The sequence below is a fragment of the Alexandromys fortis genome, unplaced genomic scaffold (genome assembly GCF_014885135.2).
Source record: "Alexandromys fortis isolate MF-2015 unplaced genomic scaffold, M_Fortis_MF-2015_v1.1 scaffold_8_9099976_23576923, whole genome shotgun sequence".
Lineage (NCBI taxonomy): Eukaryota > Metazoa > Chordata > Mammalia > Rodentia > Cricetidae > Alexandromys > Alexandromys fortis.
In genome coordinates this window covers 4,798,232-4,819,662 of record NW_026067899.1, presented here as the reverse complement: position 1 = coordinate 4,819,662, position 21,431 = coordinate 4,798,232, and the positions used below count along the sequence as shown (strand labels likewise).

At 39.4% G+C, this 21,431-nt stretch overlaps 1 protein-coding gene and 1 long non-coding RNA gene across 2 annotated transcripts in view; one reads left to right on the top strand and one right to left on the bottom strand.

Moving 5' to 3' along the window:
• The window catches only part of B3galt1 (beta-1,3-galactosyltransferase 1), a 482,035-nt gene that overhangs the window by 291,490 nt on the left and 169,114 nt on the right, over positions 1–21,431 (top strand). The gene's annotated exons all lie outside the window — the stretch shown is intronic.
• Positions 1,641–7,023, bottom strand: LOC126489229 (uncharacterized). The gene is made up of 3 exons (XR_007588891.1): positions 6,813–7,023; positions 4,570–4,658; positions 1,641–1,843 (listed from the first exon to the last, which is right to left on the bottom strand). It is a non-coding gene; the product is annotated as an uncharacterized lncRNA (long non-coding RNA).

Genomic DNA, 21,431 nt, shown 5'->3' with positions numbered 1-21,431 from the left:
TGATTCCTCCTCCTATTTCTTCTCTCTGCCTGCCAGTCCCACTATTCCTCTCCTGCCTACCTATTGGCTATTCGGCTTTTTATTAGACCAATCAAGTGCCCATCTATATATAATTAAACCTATGCAGCAGACACCAATGTAACACACCTTCACATAGAGTAATATTCCGCAGCATAAACAAATGCAATATGTCTTTGCCTAGTTAAAATAATATTCCACTGCACATCTCCACCCAGATTAACTCTTGTCAAGATCCCATGACATGCAGTTGTTCTTCATCCCTGGCACAATTCCAAGGTGTGGCTCATTGTAACTAAGCAGCATTTCATATATGTAGCGGAAGTCCTTGGTGGGAAGATGGGATGTTTATTCTTGTTCAGTGCTCTGCTGGTACAGGTTTCTTTAGACAAAGACACAAACCTTAGAAGTTATAACAGAAAGCTGTCTCTGTCCACTTACCCTTTCTTGCCTATGTGCTTTTCCTGTTTGTGGAAATGGAAAAAAAAAATAGAGGCTGCTGCAGTGTTTACTTGGCTCATTTTTGGAGAGCCCAGAAATAGCAGGATACACTAGAGAACTTGAGTTAAGTTCAAGGGAGATCCAGTAGGAGGAGCAAGCTTACAGTTCTCTATGGCAGACTTAGCTAGAGAGACGCTTCTATTGTTGTGATTTGCCTTTTCAGGTCTCAGGAGACTGAGTACTTCCCATCCCCTAACTACTTGCTACCATTGCTAGGATAATTCATGGGGGGGGGGATTAATAACTGTGAAGGATCTATCAAAATATAAACCAAGAGCTGAGGGCTTTCTTTCCTTGTGTGTTTGAGTCTCACCGTGTCCAGAAATTGTCGATTGTATCCCTTTGAGCTTGCCTGCAGCAACCAGCCTAACAGTGGTCTGACAGTAGGATCCACTGACAGCAAAAGATTTTCTTTATTTACAGATCACACGGGTTTGACATAACTACACCATGGCTCCTACCTGGCTTACTGATCCTATGAGCACATTGCATTGTAGGATAAACATTTTAGAAAGGCTAAAATTGTGAAAATATGTGTGGCCGGAGAGAGTAAATTAAAGAGGAAACCAGGGAGAATTTTCTAAACCAACCCAGCACATTTGCAAATCTGGTAAATAGCCTATGAAGAATTATTTCTGATAGCTTGTCATTGCTAATCCAATTTATAGTCTTTCGATGTGTGTTTGATCAAGTGGAATGAAAAGAAAAAATGATATACTCTAATTTCTATGTTTTCTTCATAGTTCAATGAAACTTAAATTCACAGTGTAGGATGGACGGTTGCCGTCATCACTCACCCTATAAAAGAAGTTAATTTAATAGGTGGGGACTATTCTTTTACATGTGGAAAGCAATATTGTCACCCTCTTCTCCTTCAATTACAATGTGTGAAATCTCGTTAGAATTTTATTGAAGATGCTTTTATAGTTCTTTGTGTTTCATTACCTCCCAAAGCAATTTCTATAACATACCATGGCAAGAACTGAACTCTATAGAAAAGTCCATTCTCCGGCAACATTAGTGCATGCCCCTGGAAGACCAATCTGTATAGACTAATTGTTCAATGTGGTGAATGTTCTGTCTGTTGGGACGGCCCCATGCACCATTTCAATGATTCTTTTTTTTTTTCAAGGTCTGATCATTTATTTGTTACCCTTACAGACTTATTTTTGACTGGACTCAGACTTAGAAGTAGAAGCTCTCAGCGAGGACAGCCTTCGCCTCTTGGCAATCTGTTCCTGGTGCTTTTCTTTGGCTTCCTTCATTCTCTTGGCCAAAAGTTTAGCATATTCTGCAGCCTCCTCCTTGTACGTTGTCAGAAAGCCTTTAAACAAAGAAGCATTTCAGTGATTCTAAACTGTTCATCTAGAGTAAGGCTTCCTATTCTCACTCCTGTTGACACTCGGGACAAGGTAAGTCTATGAGACCTGCCTAGTGTAGTAACTTAGCCTAAGTCTTAGCTCTGGGTATCAGAAACAACTCACTTCAAAAAGTGGTCATGAAAAATAGCTTCAGGCTGGGCCTGAGCACATCCCTGCAATCCAGTTGCTCATGAGGCAGAATAAAACAGTTGAAAAGTTAAGACCTACTTGTGCCACAGAACAAGTCCTGCCTGTCCTGGGCACCATAGTGAGACCATGTCTCAAAATAAAAGATCAATAATAAGATCAGGGTGAGTTATGCACCTAAGTAGGCAGTGGTTGCCTCTCATGCATCCACAAGACTCGAAGAGCAATAATCCCCAAATCAAATCTGATTAAGAATCTTTGTCATACTGGGAAGAGGCCCTGGGAGAATCTGTCTCACCCCTGTGATAATGATCCTCAGAGAAGATGCCAGAGAATGGGATAGATAAAATCCCTAGGACCAGATGGCAGGAGCTTTCAGGTTTTATGCTCCATGTTAGAGCGTCAAACTACCTCTGAGTTAAGGCAGTGTCAGATCTGGGTTTAAAGACAGGAAATATGGCATCTACTTTTCTCCTCATGTTTCTTTATTTTCTGTAAGGTAAAATGTTAAGCCTTCAGCATGCCAAGTAAAATAAGCCAGACACAGAAAGGTAAATAAAACAGTTTATTCTCCCATAGAGGAAAGCTGGAATATGAACACACAATAAAAGCAGAAGAGGAGTGATACCGAGTGACTTTCCTTGGGTAGATGTTAGCAAACATCTATGTACTCCTGATGAGATAATGGTAGCAACCCAAAGGATGGATTCTGCTCAAGTCTGTCTTAAAGAAGCAGTGGGTTTATTGGAGGACACTTACAGATATATAAGCAAGGGATTACTTCGAGGAACACTGATGACTAAAACCTTCATTTTATACACACACACACACACACACACACCTTGCATGGGATATGATTTGTAAAAGCTATAGCCCTAGTGCTCTCTGCACGTGCAGACAGCTTAGCAATCAGAAAGTCTCTACTCCCTGATCAATTGGTACTATTCATAACAGCTGGAAAACCAGGGGCCTTGCGAGGCTTCTAAGTTTCAAGAGCTTCTGAGATTCCCATGTTTCACGTTGCCTTATGTTTCATTTGTTTTCTAAGGCTTATAAGCCCCTTTCACCCCTTCGGAAGAGAATGTTCAATTTAGAGGAACTAGCTATACAACACTCCTCCTCTTTCTCCATGTAGTGTGTGTGTGTGTGTGTGTGTGGTGTGTTGTTTTAACCCTTCCCAACTCTTTCTCACTGAAACCTGTTTCTTCCCAAAAGGTCATCTGACCACCACTTTGATGTATTTCATATATGTGACCAAAAGAGTGATTTTAATTTGAGCTGCTTGCATGAGTGGAAGCTTACTTACTGGAACATGGGCAACTTATCAGTGGCTGCACCTCTGAATAAAGCTATTTGTTGAAAGAGTGGCAATAATATATGTGAAATAATACAGTTCCTAAAACATGGATTCTCACAACTTTGATGTTTAAGAACCACTGAAAGTTTCACTTCTTGCGAGCATATTACCCCAGTGCTCTCGGCCGTCATTTCATAATATTTCCCTCTTACCTTCCTTAGTCTAAGCTCCACTGTAGGTTGCTTTAACATAGATCAGCGGCTCTTGATCTTCCTAATGTCGTGACCCTTTAATACAGCTCCTCATGTTGTGGTGACTCTCAACCGTAAAATTATTTTATTTCTATTTAAAAATTTTAATCCTGCTACTGTTAGGAATTGTAATGTAAAGATCTGATAGGCGGGATAGCTGATATATGGTCCCTGTGTGTGGGGTCTCGACCCACAGGTTGAGAACCACTGATGTAGATACTCCCAAAAAGAAGTAGCAGCTCAATAATCTTCCCAAATATTACAGTGATGAACTGAGAGCTCCTCACTAGAGCAAGCATTGATATATAGTGGATAATATTCAAAATATTTAAGAACTTCTGAGTCTCAGAACAAATGTGGTGAGTTTGAGCAAATGATTATTCCTTAAAATCACAAGTGGAATGCTAGAGCCTTGAATAAGGACCTGAGATTATTTTCAAAGTTAATTCTAGCATTTAACATGCAATATTTTATTTTTTATGTCATTTCATTTGCGTAGTCTTAAGTGTTCTAAAGCAGTGTTTCCTGGAGGGTGTGATGGATTTATGGTAATGTTGTCCTTGTTGACAAGTTATATTGGAAACGGGCATGTTATTTTATTAAAATATTTTAGAAATCGTGTTATTCCCTTTTGTGAAAACTGTCATTCCTCCTTTGATGGGCATCCTCTCGAGGACACCCAACCATCTTTCAAATGTTGATTCATGAACCATAGAATCAACTGCCCACAGACAAAACTGAAGGGCCCAACTTACAAAAATAATTTTAATCATCATAATTTTTAAATAAAAAGAGCAGAGAAATTAATACCCTAATAATATCAAATTCTACAGTGACATAAAACAGATATTGTGAAACACTTTGGATTTGCACAATCAAGTTTAGTCCTGGAAATTCACAACCTCTCAGGAAAACCTTCTTTCTACTTGACTCCTCAATATACTCCAGAGATCTATGACAGGAACAAAGCTCCTGGTTTTAAGAGAGACAATACCATAATTAAATGCTAGACTCCAGGTGTGAAATCAGCTCCACTGTGCACTTGTGCCAAAGGCCAAGTCCTTGGTGCCTGATTTTCTCCATCTAAAAAAATAGAAAGATAACCCCTTAGCCTATGCACATAGTAACTATTGTACTAGAATTTATAAATAAAAATTATTGTGTCTGGAGAAATTTATTTTACAAACTCAGAAGTGATTACAAGTTGCTAAAGGTCCCTAGTTTATGAATATGGAGAATAGAAGTGGATTATCTAAATTGAAGTATTGTTCAAGTATTTTATTTGCAAATAGATTGTTTTCATTACGCTAATTCTTCAGACTTCATGAAAGGGCTATAAAACACCAATATATCCTACCGAGAATGTAGCAGCAGAATTGTTTATGTGTTTATGTTGGGACATGTGTTAAGAAGTACATGATAAAAATAGTTCATGAAACAGCACACTCTCCAGAAAGCAAAATGCACTAGAAATGAAAGGACCTGTATAGATAAGGAACCCAAATGCTAGGTAGAATGAGGTGCTCTAAGAAGCCATGGGAAAGCACCATGGGGCTCTGTGCAGAGTCCCTTCATAGTGGCAGACCTGCGAGAAGACGCCGTGGAGGAGGCAATGGCAGAGGGCATGAGAATGACAGCAAGTTTCCTGCTGTTTCTTATGAACCATAATTGGCAAAGAAAGACACTGCCCTTGTTCACTGGGAATATAAAAATAATTGAGAGGCAGAAGATGTTCTCCTTCCAGAAAAGATAAAGGCAGCCCTCGCCACAAAACTCTGTGATTTTGGAAAGAGTGATCTTGGCTAATCAGTTGAAATCCCCTCGTTCTATGCTCAATAAGCCAGGCACTGAGAGACCACTCTGGAACAATCTGTCACCGTGCAGTAGGCATTGCCCTTAGTGAATAATTATTAAGTAGTTTTTCGAGACAGGGTTTCTCCTTAGCTTTGGAGCCTGTACTAGAACTAGCTCTTATAGAAGGCTGGCCTCAAACTCATAGAAAGTCACCTGCCTCTGCCTCCCGTGTACTGGGATTAAAGACATGAGCCACTATGACCCTGACTAGGGAATATTTTTAAACATGTTATTAACACACCAAATACCCAACAAGTAATCATAATAGTTATAAAAATTATACACTTCAGAATTACCTAGATATGTAGAATTCAAATTATAAATAATGTCTAAAATAAACTTCTAGTAAACTATTTTTAATCATCTCTCAGTAATCAGAAAATGCCCCGGTACACCAAAAAAAAAAAACAAAGATAAAAAGTAATGATTGATCATTGCAACATCAGCATGGCAGGATTAATTCTCAGTTAGATATTAACTAGTTCCGAGTTAAACTTTTCTATTTTTTCCCGCTGTAGTTCTTGTTTTAATTAAACAGCTGTACTAATTAACAGTAGGTGGTCTAAGGATTATGTGAGGCACCAATTATCAGAATTTAAAAATTGGGTACCTCGAATAATGGGATTAAGGAGTGGGAAAATTTGCATTCATATTCGGGACTCCAAGAGTATGAATCAAGTAGTTCTGCTTGTTGCTCAGATAGCACCTGCCACTGATCTGTCCAGACATGCCCGCTCGAATTATAGAGCAAGAACATATCTGAGTTTATTAGTGACGAGTTAATGAGAGGAAAGCGCAGTCTCCAACTGTCCCTGCGCACTTCCTTGATCGTCGCAGATGGACATGGCTTTCATTTTCCCGAGAAAGTGGCATTTACTAAATGTTCCCGTGTATTTCCTGCAACCCAAAGACTAACACTTGGATATGCATTAGTAACCCAAAATAGCCAGTTAGTGGGCACGGGGCCATGTCTGAGCTGAAAAATGTTTTGATACAGTCTGCTGAGAAGGCTTTCACAAATAATAAATATTTGAATTAGCCAAATAACCCATCAGGAGTGTATCCAGGAGTCTACAGTAGTCTGCTGTGAGCATTTGAAAATGACATCTTAGGAAATATATTATAGATATACTGGACAGAGCAATAAAATACTAGGCCAAAGAAACGAAGAACTAAAGAAGAGAACTAAGGTTTATCTCACTTTCATAAATGCTGATTTTTAAAAAGAATTAGGATATTTAGTGATTTTGCAATCCTGGAGGGTGTGACATTAGATTTAACGAATAGTTACAGGTTACATTTAAAACTTTTACCAAATTGTTTTCTAAAACCTTGCCTTTGATATAGAAGGCAAAGCTGTTCTACATCACTTCCTGAAATTACCTTTGACTGGGTTTCAAGATAGGCACCCGCCGTGGGACCAGCTGCCGAAAGTGTATTCTCAAACATTGCAGACGCCAGACTGCCTCGAACACCCTGTCCAGGACTTTGGTCTGGCCCTGCCAGAGGCCACCTGTTGCAGCTTGATGGCCTGGCTCTTGTGTAATGCAGGCACAAGGGTCTTCTTGCTTCGGGCGTGCTTCCTCGTCTTCCATTTTCCACAGTATGTGAGCGAAAATGGTTTCTGCTTGGAAACATTAAAGTCAAATCAAGAAATGAAGCCGCTTCTCGTCTCACCACAGCATAAGGAGCTGCGTGGTTTGAGAACAGGTTTATGTCGCTTTGACTCGTTGTTGTACTCGAAGCCCTAGTTTTATCGCAGATAGTTTACGAGACATCTTTATTCTCCTCAAAGAAACTCGGGAGTAAACCCGCTGCATTGACTATTTCAGTGAAGTGGATATAATGCCCGACCTGGGATATAAAGAGGTGTGTAATCTCGCTGGAGATGCATTACACTAAAGCCATAATGAAGTCATCAGATAGCACACTATGCTGGAGGAGGCCCCGGTAGGGTCTTGTCAGCCCAGCAGGCTCAAATATATAGACTCTTCACAAGTTCCATCAATGGTATTATTATCTGTGATGTTATTTTCAAATGCAGTGAACAGTTCCTTGTTCTATGTCTTTGTGTGGCATATAAATATTACATTATATATAACAGCTTCCATTTATTAATATATATTACATATATTCCTTCACATAGAGATATATAGAGATACAGATATATCCCTGAACAAAATGTCCCCCTTCTCACACAACATTTCTGTTCTTGGGGAATAGAGGATCTGTTAAAGCCATGCCCCGTATTTCTTTGTTAAAATACGTTTGCAACTTCTGTAATTCTAACTAGGTTAGTCACCTTTAGGAATCAGTATGGAGCCATCGTATCTGTACTGCAGTGTGTCTAGGATCCCAACAGCAGATTTTCTATCTTTATGGCAAGTAAACCATCTCCACAGATTCCCACAGCACTCGGCAAATCATGAGAGCTAGAGACATTGTCAAGGACCGTACCTGAAACCCCGCATGTCGCTTTGTCACCCCCAGTTCAGGCCTGCTCCATTCTCTTCCTCGCATGACAAGGCACGTTCATGCCACCCCCTAAATAGTGGCTGTCTGGTCCAATCCCAAGACCCTGGGGGACTCCATGTAAACATGGACGAAGAGCACTGTCGGCTCTGCACACTTCCTTTCTTTTCTTGCCTTTCCTTTTGACAATTCACTACTTACAATTCCAACATTTAAGCTACTGTAAAAAAAAAAATTAGCACCAAAGATTTTTTGAAAAAAAAAATTACTCTCAAAAACATATGATGGGAAATGGAAAGTCTCAAAGAAGCAGAAAGTCTTCAGAGTGAAGGGCTTAGTGATTTGTTTTTTTTAAGTAAGTATATAAAGGCATTAGAACCAAAGATGCATCCGTTGAGTGGGGAAATCTTTATTTTATATATCATCTCCCTTCATCCAACTTCTATTTATTAATATTCATGAAATGTTTAGAACTCTTTCTGGCATGCTGTAAGTTTGCTAAATAATTAAATAAGCACTCAAAGTTATTCTGAAATCAAACCCTAACAATATTTCTTCTTTGATTAAAAGCTTTGGTGGATTTTTTATTTTGAATTTAAATATTTTTACGGAATACAAATATAAATAATAAATAGTGGTTACCAGAGTAACAACGTGGGAGGGGATGAAGGTCGGCGTGAAGGGACACGAAATAGCAGCTATGTGGATGAACAAGCAGAAAGATCTCCTGTAAACCCAGGGGCTGCACAGGCAACAATAGTGTATTTGTAGCCAAGATGCTAGTTTAATGAGTAATTTATGCTGTTGATCTCATGAGTATGTGAGTTGACAATGAAGGCAAATATGCACCTATAAATTGGTAGTCCTTTAAACTTACAGTGGAGCTAAAATTTAGTTTTCCCTTCCCCATGTGCATATATGTTTAATACACATATACTGCTGTGTTAAACAGCACTGTATCGCAATTGTGCTCCAGTATTCAGTATTCAGTATAGTAATATACAGTTCAGACTTGTAGCCTATGAGCGATAGGCTATGCCACAGAGCCTAGGCCTAAAGTAGTCTAGAAGACTAGTTTTTCAAGAGGGACCTTAGATCATCACACAGGAAACAAAATAAGTCAGTATGACATCTCCTAGTATGTACCCTCATAAATAAAATATGTTTAGCTGTATATGAAAGAATCACAAACATCTCTGTTTTGGGTGAGTCCTGCGCTGTCCTTACCCAAATCTCTGTAGCACCGCTGGCAGCAATCCTTCAGAACTTTCTACCACAGGAAAGCATTGCCTCCAGCTTTCATGGCATGCTTTCGGCATAATTTATAGCAGCCATACTCTCCTTCAAGAATCTCTCCAGCGGGAGGACTCACATGGCAGCACCCCACCATTCCTTGCTGGGAACTGTTTGCAGCCTCTCTCTATTTCTGTTTCCATGTCTACCTTCCCATGGCCCCTTATAACTGCCGTCCAGGTAAGCTATAAGTAGGTAATCTACTCTCTAGGGCGTTCTTCTCAACCCTACATAGTCAATCTCTTCATCATCCATCCCACTTTACTCTGATAGAATCTATCAGTGGTTTCACCATGGCAGCCTGCATTGATGAAACGCCTTCAAGTTACCAGAGACATTCGTGTTTTAACATGCATCTTCAGAACAGTGATTCCGTGAGACAGGCATTAATAACACCTTCATTTTATAGACTCTACATACCTGGAGGTTGGAGCGTCTAAATTTAGATGCCCAAAACTTTGTGGTTTGAAAATTAAAGTTTGACACTAGCTAGCTTCATCTCTAGTGCAGTCTGCTTGAGACACGTGTCCTTTCTTACTTACCTGCCCTTACTCTAGTACCCAACAAACCCAGGAAGTGCTGTGGAAATATGATCACAATCAGTTCTTCTTCATGAGGTCAACACAATGAGGGGCTTAAACTCAAAAATTCAAAACATGGATAATGCTTTCCTGCAATAATCTCTTTTTTTCAGTTCTCATCACCTTCTTATTAACTGATAAAACTAGGACTGCAAGACCACAGTACGCAGCTTGCAGCCACAGTGATAACAGAAATGGAAAATATTTAATAGTAAACTCAAGCAATGTGCTTATAATTATTTTGTGTATGCACTTGGCAAAACTTATTTGATAGAGATCTATTCATTCAATATATGCAATTATATGTGAGTTATTATTTTAAGTAGGTCTTTCCCTCTATAAAATAACATTTCTAAAAAGAGAGAGAGATGCTCAAGTATGTAATCCAGGCTCAACTCAAATTTGATACCCTTCTCTGCGAGTTTTGGGATTTCAAGTTTAAGCCACCACACCAGAACTGTATAAAACATCTTAAAATAGAAGGGATAATGTATTTCTACTTATAGTTTCTAAAGACACTGTTAAGCATTAAGTCTGAATTATATATATTTTTCTGGTCTTTTCAGTGTATTCTTCTCATCCACCAGTTCATGGCCTCTTCTCCTCAGCCAGCCTTCCTGAGGTAGGGATAGCTAAGAGTGTGGGCATTGGAACCCTTCAGCCTCTGAGTCTGCCTTGCTCTGGGCTAACAGCACTGAATGCAGTCACTCCTTCCTTCTGAGCATGTTTTCTCACCCTTAGAAGTCGATTTTCTTCATTTCGTCATCTGTAAAATGTTAAGTTAATGTTCAACTTAAGTGTATTGTAGGGTCAAAGATTGCTTTCAGCATCAATGTCTCAACTTTCTGTTAGACCTCCCTACCTTCCTCCCTCCTTCTCTCCTCAGCATGGATCCTACCCTAGAGTATAGTTGATATACCCAGTGATGCTCATTTAGAAAAAGAATGATTTTCCCCTCCCATCAGGTATCAACTACAAATAGCTTCTTGGTTAGCGGTGGGACTTTGTGCCTTCTTTCCCTTCTCTATGCTTGGATTTTGTCTGGTTTAAACGTATGCAGGTCTTGTACATGTTTATATGTGTGTCAATCAGTCCTGTTGTGTCTGATAGATGCTGTTTCCCTGTATCCACATAGATCCCTGTGGATCTGGGGAGAGTTTTGTAAAGACATCCCGCATATGGCTGAGTACACATTGTGAAAGTCAAAACAAACAAACAAACAAAATCCAATAACACAAAAACATTTCCAGTTGTGAGTCTTTCTTAATTACCATCTAATGCAAGAAGTTTTTCTGATGAGAGTCCAGTGACACTTTGGTGAATTTCTTTGGTGTTTGTTGCGGTGTTGCTTTCTAGTTTCTGTTCGTTCATGCCCTTTCTTTCTTTCCATTTGGTTGAGCCACTGATCTGTCCATCTCTTTTATCTTTTCCTTTTTATCTTTCTTCTCAAATAACTGGTTCTTAGACAAACTGAGTCTTTGTATGGTTTTATTAAATAATAAAGAAATTGTTTTTTCTTATTTTCTTGCCATATACTGAATTGGGTTTTATTTATTCCTGCTTTCCAAAATATTTGGGTTGCATCATTAGGTCATGTATTGTACTCTTTCTGATTGTTTTAATATAGGCATTTAGAGATATACATTTTCCTCCTGGAACTACGTTTAATGTTTTCCAAAGGTTTTGTTGTGTTGCTTTCATTTTCATTTATTTCTATTATTTCATTGCTTTCTTAACTTCTGCCTTCAACTATTTATCATTCAATAATGAGCTGTCCAATCTCTATGAGTTCATGCACTTAGCACAAATTTGTTTACTATTTTAAGCTTTATTGCCTAAAGGTTGAATAGGGTACATGGAATTATTTCAAGTTTTCCACAATTGTTAAGGTTTATTTGTGTTCCAAAATATGACCTGGTTTTTGTAGAAGCTTCCATAGATTGCTGAGTAAAATGTGGCTTTTTTGTTTGCTTGTCTGATTCGTTTTGTGGTTGTGTTGGTGTGTGTGTGTTGGGGGGTATTTGGGTGTAATATTCTATAGATATCTATTAGGTCAATTTGATATAAAATGACATTTAATTATGAAATTTCTTTGATTACTTTTTGTAAAAATGGCCTGCTCGAAGAAAATGGGTGTTGAATTACCAATTTTTTGACTGGTGTTAATCTGTTTCTTTAATTATAAAGGCATACTTTATTTTTATTTTTGGTAAAATTGAATGCACCAGGATTTATTGCATATGTGTAGTATTGTAATATTTTCTTCATTAGTTGACATCAGGATTAAATGGTATACCATTCTTTGTCTCTTCTAATTAGATCTGTGTGATGTCTATTTTGCCAAATATTGGTATAGCAATGCCTTTTTGCCCCTAGTCCCACTTGTTTGAAGTATTTTTTCTATACCCTTTCACTTTGAGGTGGTGCCTATGTTCAAAGATAAAGTGAGTTTCTTATAGACAACAGCAAGATAGGTGTTCATTCTTATTAACTAACCTGCCTTTTGATTGGAGAATAGAGGCCATTAATATGTAATCTGTATCTCATCAATGCTGCTTCATTTTTTTACTAAAGTTTCTTAGCTGTGTTTAATCTTCTCCAGTTTGAAACATTGTTTCCAGTATTCTCTTTCGGTTTGTTTTGGTGGATAAGATTTTTTTATGCTGTTTGTATCATTTTAAGATTTTGTTTATATGTATGGGTTTTTTTTTGTCCTTGTTCATTATGGATGGCACTTTTGTAGGTTCAGTACTCTAGTTTGGCAATCATGGTATTTTAGAACTTAGAATACATTGCTCCAGGACCTTCTAGCTTTCAAAGTTTCCACTAAGAATTTAGCCATTATTCTCATGAGATTTTCTCTATATATGATTTCTGTTTTTATTTTTCTGTTTTCTACCACAACTTTCAATACTTGTTCTTGGTACTTTGCATTTAGTGCTTTATCTATGATATTCTGTGGAAAATTTTTTCTGTTGTTGCCTAATTGGGTTTGCGTGTGTTTTCTTTTATGATCTTGTTGAAGATCTGGTTTTTGCCATTGACCTGGGATCCTTCTCCCCCATCCATGCCTATACTTGTAAGAGTTGGTCTTTCTCATAATGTCCTCGTTTCCTGCATGTTCCTTTCTTTGCTTTAATTTTTTTTCATGTTCATTGCTTTTGTTGTCTAATTCCTCTACTTTATCTTCAAATCTTCATAAATTATGTCCTATTTATAACTTTTGCTTACTTTATAACTTTACTTATTTATAACTCTTTTGCTTACTTTAAGTTTTCTAGTTGGGACTTTTCAATTCTGTCTTCATTTCAGCTTGAGTTCTCTTTAGTATTTCTAACTCTTACCTGAATTCTCCTTTCATATCCTGAATTGTCTCCATCATCTCATTCATCGCATCATTGTGTTTCTTGACTTCACTCGGGCATTTCTTGCAAACCTCCTGAAGTTTAATGAAGTGTATGCTCATGTCCTCTTTAAACTCCTTAAATTCTTCAATAAAGTTTATGGTTATTCTTTTAAATTTAGTCCTGCTATTCATCTAGGTAATTTTCATTAGAAAACCTCTGTATAGGACTAGTAAATTTTTATGGGAAACATGCTATCTTGGTCATTTTTATTTTGGTTTTATTTTGTGATGTGTTTTTTTTACAATCATTTAAAAACATACAATGCCAATCAACTTACCTTGTACTAATAGCTGCAAAGGTGTTCTAATCACTGCTATAATTGAACTAGAAAGCATAACACATAGATAGAACAAATCCCATACCGGGATCCCAGTTTAACCAGTGAGAAGTCTTGAAGAGGACTGAAGGATGATGAGGAAGAGCAAAGGGCACGCCTCCTACACTGTGGCACACTCACAGTTGACAGAGCGCCATGAGATAAATATGAGTCTCTATGAATTGTGTTTTGTCATAAAGAGGTGTGGTTGCAGCCATTAACTACAGTTTTCCGTCAGTCCCTCTAAGCAGGATTTTGCACTGGATAAAGATAAAGAATCAAATGAGTTCATCCCTATCTCTTTTTTAACGAGCCTCTGAAGTCTAGGGAGCCATCTGCACTGTAAATGTATTAGTTACTTTTACGCTGCTGTGATAAAACTGCCACCATCGGAATAACTCAGAGAAGCAAGCGTTTACTTTGGCTAAGAGCTCCAGAGGGATGAGCATCTGTCATGGCAAAGAAGCATGGCCGCCAGCTACAGGAGCATGACTCTGAGAGCGCACATCCTTCATTGCAAGCACAAAGCAAACAGTAGGAACTGGAAGTTCTGTAAGCCTTAAAACTCCCAAATCCTGATTCCAGTGACTTACTTCCTCCAGTAAGATTATACCACTGAAACCTTCCCAAATGGTGCAATCACTGGGACCTGAGCATCCAAATGCCTGGGATGATTGGGAACGTTTTTCATCCAAACAACTTACCACAGTGAGTTATCTCTTACTCTCTCTACTCCCCAATGAATCCTATGAACCCTAAAAAAGTTGAATCCTCAGCAGCCCATGAGACTTTTACGGGGTCCTCATGGTGTCGCTCTTTGAGATGAATGTTGACAGAGTAGGCAAAGATGAGCTGTGGATCGCACTGATACAGGTTTCAGGGCAAATGCTAAGCTCTAACTCGTTTATTGTTTGATTTTCAGCAAGTTATGTGGTGCTTATGAACCTCCACTTATTAAATTTTAAATATGGAAAGTTGTACCTCATATATTAACCATAAGGGTTTTCACGTCTTGGCATACAGGCTGGGTTTGGAACTCAGCTGTAGAGTGCTTCTCTCGAATTTTCAAGGCCCTGGGTTCCATCCCAGAACCACTTGGCTGGGGGCTGGCAGACTTGGCTTCGGTGCTAGTGCTTAAAACAAACACTGTGGACAATTTTTTTTTCACGAACCCTAGCTCATTTGCAGTTATTTTTCATTTGACAATAGAAGTTTCTTTCTCAATAGCACCTTGAAATAGTTGGTTTGCATAATAACGGATTGGTTTTCATAGAAATAATACTAAATAATCAGTAATGGTATTTGGTGGTTTATATTAAAGTAACCGCCCTGAAGAAAACTTTATTAATCCCAAATGATCAATAAATAAACAGCGATGAACACCAAAGAAATTGAAGAAAATTAATCTTTAAGTTAAATGAGCAGTTGGTGTAAGCGAGAAAGTAGCATGAGCTCTTAAGCAAAGCAAAACTGGCAGAATCCCGACACTTGCCGCACTGCCCTGGGACCTGAACCATAGACCTGGTCCTCACCCTTGACCCAGGGACCTCAGAGATCATATCACTTGCATGAGTTTAATTCTCCTTGGTTGCAAGACAAAGGCAAGATAAAAATCTACCAAGACCCATTCAATTCTGATGTTTTACAACTGGCAAAATTGGAAGAATTTTAGCCATTAAAATGCAAAAAGCAAATCCCAATCCTTAAACCTTCCGATCTTTCTTTTAAAATTGTATTTAGCAAGTATAATTGTTTGTGGAACGATTTTGCAGAATTGAGTCTGCGAGACCACAGGCAAATCCAGGTCATTCCTCCAAAGTCAAATTGACGGCGACTGTTGACTACTGTAAACATCTGGAAAGCCATCTGCCACCATTCATGCTCTTGTCTTCGCTCTCCTCCCTGCATGACATACGGGGTCCTGGATAATAGTGTGACCCACAGGAGCACCTTGCCTTTGTGTCTCTCAGGGAAAGGACAGAGCCAGAGGGCAGCCGATCTCACAGGAGAGGCTTTAGCGATGACCTTGCTTCAAACCGGAAGCGTTTGTTAACAGGTTCTCTGGATGTTATTTTAAACCAGAGAGTGACATTTCTAGTCAGAATAAACGCTAATGAATCTATTCGTGTGTCATAAGCTCATGCCTGGAGGCCTACCATGTGCGCGTCACTGTGGCTCTACCAGATGAATGCAGGTCCTTTCAGCTGGGGTGCTGGTGGCCTGGGACAAGAATCTGGCAAAGAAGCATAAAATTTCAGCACAGGGCATTAAACCCCAACGTCAGGACCACTGGTCCTTTTTATAGCAGTGAAATTTTATCCTTAACTCTACCTTTTTAATAATTTTTTTGAGCTGGTTGGCTATGAACCACTTCAATGAAGTGAACTTATTATGGTAAAACCAGCTTAAACCAGATCCATATTCCAAACTAATGACTTTCTTTTTGCCTAAAATGTTGCCCCAGCTGTTTTTACTGTTTACCTTTCCATTCAATTGAAGGTCACCGCCTCTCATAACCTTGGGTGTTGCTGAACCCCTTCTCCTCACTCTTTTATTTTTGATTGAATTTCTCTTCTCTTTACATCTCATTTAGGCGACTACAGAGCAGAGCTTTTGTCACTATTATTGTCTAGTTGTCATCAATTAATTGTTATTTTATTACTTGGCATTTTAAGTATAAATTATGATCTAAAAGAATAAACTTTTACAAAAAATATAAAATATTGACCTTCTAACTAAAATTATAAATTGCCAAATTGTCTGTTGGCCTAAGTCCTAAATATTATTTTGTCCCTTTGAGCCTTGTTCTATTTCATTTTATAACTGAGACTGTTGTCTCAAAATGTTTCAGTTTTCATTCACCGAAAGAAAATTCCCTGACTCCCTCCATAGTTAGCATGGCACTCCTAAAGCACCTGCCCCCTCGCCCGACATTCTTGCTTCCAATTCTATAATAGCCTTTGGTTAGCAAATCAAAGGCTCTCTGACTCTAGGAAGTACAAGAATAACTGTAGCAGCTTTGTAAAATGTAGTTGTCAAGGTTGAGGTTGTAGTTCAGTAGAAAGTACCCAGTTAGCAAGCTTGAAGCCCTGGGTTTGATCCTTAGGCAATAGTGCTACGCATGCATATATAGGTTTATACCACACACACTTAAGCTCACACACAGTAATTTCTCAGACCACACCTTCCTGGGAGACTCAGTCTAATCAGAGGATGCACAGCCCAGGAGCCTCTTTGCTTCCTGGAAACTCCCCTAGTTCAACCTTCTCTCTGCATCCCTCCCTATCCTCTGGCTAACAGTTTCTTTCAGATTGTATCCATGTCCCAGGCATCTAGCAATCCATTTAGGAAATGAATGGCTCCCCGTAATTATTTTTAAATGAAGAAAGGAAGCCCTGCTTAACATCATTGTGTCTGATTTGATAAAACTAGAAACCCGTGACATTTTAACAACTATCTTGAATGAATGCAGCAGACGTACTAAAACTTTAAAAAAAAATGTACCAGGAAAAGCATTCAGCTTTCGTTCTGATTAGCATTTATTTCCATTTCTCCTGTTGGGAGAAACTCCTAATTTATGACTACTATGATTATTGTGAAGATGACTCATAAACATGTACATATCGAGAAAAACAGTTTGCTTGCTTTTCATTTCAGAACTGCTCAGTTTACAGAGGTGCAGATTCCCTGGGTGCTTTCAGGAGTTGAGCACGAGAGTGCTTTGCCCTGTTCATAACAGTGTATTGGTATTGTCGGGCATGGTGCTTCCTTATTGTCTTTACTTAAAATGACATGGAGACCGTAGGCACCAAAGACCCTCCAAGGAAGGTGTGGGATGGTCACATTGTGGGCATACCTGGCATTTTCAATTCCATGAAACACTGTTTCTCTCCAGTTCTACCCATTGGGACCTCACAATCCCCACTTCCAGGGTGTAGGATTTGTTATCAAATGGGAGCCCAGCCGATATCTTATCTCTGTTTTGGCTCTAGTAGCCAGAAACACTACTGCATCCATATTGACTCAGTGCATTTAACTCTACCCAGTGGATGGATACAATAACACAGTCATATTGACGACGCTCGTAGCTCAACCCAGAACGCTTTCCTCCCTTGCCTAAGTCTCTCATGTTCTTCCTTTGGATCTCAGATTTGCAGCAGCATTTCCCAGCAAGCTTAATTTCTCTATCCTAACGGCCATCTCTTTATACTTCCTGCTGCTATCATTATAACTTAACACAATGTACCAAATGTATAAAATCCATCCAAGCCTGGTGGTGCATGCATGTAGCCCCAGAACCTGGGACACTAAAGCAGGAAGATGGCAAGTTTGAGGCTACCATAGGCTTCATAAGCAAGTTCTAGGCTACCCTCTATTATGTAGCAAGCAAGACTTTGTCTCACAAAAAAAAAAGTAAAATAAAGCAAAAGTATGGTTATACAATTTATTGATTCTTCTCTCCATTTGCCTGTGAGTTCTTGGAAGGAGAAATGCCATAGATTATCACGTTGACATCTAAGATGTAGAGTACAACCTGCAGCAAAAGAAGCATGTGACTAGCACTTTCCAAATGAGTCAGTAGCTTATTTGTATTTATTTAATACAGAACACCGACTATAGCTAAGTGTACATGTTACCAAAATATTACCTGCTGATTCTGACGCCTTCAGGCCCCTAGACTCTAACAGTGTTGGCATTTCAAAACAGAGATAAATTGTCCAGAGTTAAAGATGAGCAAAGGTGGAAATCCATGTGGTCAGTCCTGGCTCTCTCCTAACTCAGTGAGTCATCACAGGAGATAGGATGACTTTCTGAAGCCATTTTCCTCATCCTACAGAGCTGATTTCTACTCCAGAGACCTTGCAAATTCAAAAACAAGGTCTTCATATTTCAGGCAAAATACTGGCTTCGATGATAAGTATAAGCATTATGAAAATAACTGTATAAAATAAAAACTATAATGCTTGAACCACAAAGCACCATTTCTGTATTCTAAGTGAAGCTAAGACAGAAGAAAAAAAATAGATGGTCTGTGCCCCAGGCTCATGGCCGTGGCTTAGTGCTCAGATCAGCTGGTATTGACGTCAAGTGCTAAAGAAAGGTTCAGAGTCCACACAGTCATCTGCAGTCCATATATTGCTGTCCATCCATTATTCAGAGCCATGTCAGTCTCAGAAAAATGAGCAAATTACAAGGAAGGCCATCTAAAATATCATCAAGCGCCGTCCCTCAGATTTGGGTCTGTATCACTTCATGGCCACTTCTGACTCTAAGGTGTGAAAACAAGCATCCTGTTCCTCCAGTTCACTTGCCTCTCGGTCTAGGCTTACAAGATCTTGGACATGAGGAGTGTGCAGTGTTACTTCTTACTCAAGTTCAGACAGACATGGATTTTTCCCTTTCAAATAACCTGGCAGTCGGTCTGTCTGTATTTCTGAAGCATGTGTCATATTTCTAAAAGGAGCCCAGCTGTACTCCTAGAGGGTTGCTTAATAGAAGAGGTTCAGAAAAGACTCGAATTTGACTTGAGAGCTTTGAAGATCTTGTGAACAGATGTGATGATGTGAGTGCTGGAGAGTTTTATGAGCTAAAGTCAGCTGAGAGGAGGAAACCCAACTTAAGACAATGCCTCCATAAGATCAGGCTGTAGGCAGGCCTGTAGAGCATTTTCTTAATTAGTGGTTGATGTGGAAGGAGGGCCCAACCCATTGTGGGTGGGGCCATCCCTGGGCTGATGGTTCTTTCAGAAATCATGCTGAGCAAAATGAGCCAGGCTGTGGCGGTTTACACCTTTAATCCCAGCACTCAGGAGGCAGAGGCAGGTGAATCTATGTGAGTTTGATACCAGCCTGGTCTACATGAGCAAGTTCCAGGGCAGGCTCCAAAGCTAAAGCAAGCCAATAAGCAATGGCCCTCCATGGCTTCTGCTCCTGTCTCCAGGACCATATCCTGCTTGAGTTCCTGCCTTCACTGCTTTAATAATGAACTATTATATAGAACCTGTGAGTACAATAACCCTTTCTTCCCCAAGTCGCTCAGGTCATGGTGTTTCATTGCAGCAATAGTGACCCTAAAACTCCGTGGGACAAGAATATGCTTGCCACATTTATGACCCGGAAATAGGGTGGGGAAGGTAGAGAGGAAAGCGTGATGCACAAAGGTGAAATAGGAGCCATGGGACAAGGCTTTATGAACCAAGGTAAATAGTCTGAATTTTCAAACAGGCATGGCAGCCTGCCTTTGTAATCCCAGCTCCCTGGTAGAATGGGGTCAGATTCCAAACCCAGTTCAAGGCCAGCCTATACAACACAGCAAGATCAACAACAACAACAATAATAATAATAATAATAATAATAAACGATAAAGTGTTCTTGGTTCCCAGTACTGGTTGCTGGGATACCACTGAGGAGTTCTAAGGTGGTACTGTGCAGCTTAGGCTAGTCTTGAACTGGTGATCTCCTTGTTTTAGTCTCCGTACTGCCAGGGTTGCAGGTATGTGCAGCTGACCTGGCTCCAACCTACTGTTCCTTAAGCTTCTTTTTCCTAACGGGCTAAGTGGGTAAGCCAGAGAGGCACCTCTCCGGAAATTTTAAATAAACTAAGGACCCTTGCTGTCTTGTTTGCTTTCTTTCTTACACTAGTTAAATATTTTATTCCCCAGCGTTGCCTAGATGCAAAGGTCATTTTTAATTTATTTATTATTGGTTTGCTTTTCTGAAGACTGAAATAAAAATCAAGAGTTGTTTGCAATAAACAGTGACTGTCAGTTTGTGATCCTGGGATGCAAAGTAAAAGTTTATTCAACTTTTTCCTGCCTCGGCTTGTTAACTGTGATTAGTATTCTGTTTTGGGAGAAATTGGAGGTAGGAGGATTAGAGAATGCATAAGGATTTGTGAACAACTGATTTTTTAATAAAGACTTTTTTCACATTTTGTGGAAAATTAAGTTTACTGATAAAAACATGATTTATGTCACTGCAATATCCCCACGCAAATGAACATCCATGGTTATTTACTGCACATTGCAAATTTATATGTGGTTGTGATCTGATCTCATGATTTGACCTAGGTGAAACCTCATCAAGTTAAGTGAAGATTTTTGATAAAGGATTGAAGCATGGTTTTAGAAAATTCAGTAGTACTTACATGTTTATATATGCATAGATGTTAGAAGACTATTGATATACTTACCATGCTTTCTATTTCCATAATGCTGAAGTCATTATCTTTAAAATTCAAGTCAAGTCAAGTTATCGAAAGGTTAGGAGTTATCACAACCATGACATTGCTACTCACTTAAAGGCTTTTGTTTGTGCTTTCAGTTGGCAATATTTGAGGATGATTCTCTTCTACTTCAAAGCCAGTCAAGTTGGTTTTTTTTTTTTTTTGGTTTTTCGAGACAGGGTTTCTCTGTGGTTTTGGAACCTGTCCTGGAACTAGCTCTTGTAGACCAGGCTGGTCTCGAACTCACAGAGATCCGCCTGCCTCTGCCTCCCGAGTTTTTGTAGAAAGTATTTAAGTGACATGGAGTGTGAAAAATTGCCACTTTGGTCCTAGTCCATGCTGATTCCAGCATGCCTACACACACATACACGTCCTCATAGGGAACTCCTAACCAAAGCCCCTAGGGTAGAAGACCCCCAGACAGAGGTATCCCAGTGTGTGCTTCAAGATCACCATTGTTGGGCTCCTGCAGAACCACTGAACCCCCACCGCCACCTCCCTCATGATGGTCACCCCAGAGTTGTAAGTCCATTAGCTGCCTGCTGCCGCCCTGAAAGGTGACACAGAGAAAGAGAGGGAGGGGCTAGAGGCAGGTAAGAGGCAGGCAGGAGGGAGACAGACAGAGAGAGTCCTAGTTTTAAGAAAAGGGTTTTTATTATCAAAGTGTTTCAGTATTCTACTTTGCATGTTGGGTGTCTTTAAAAGGACT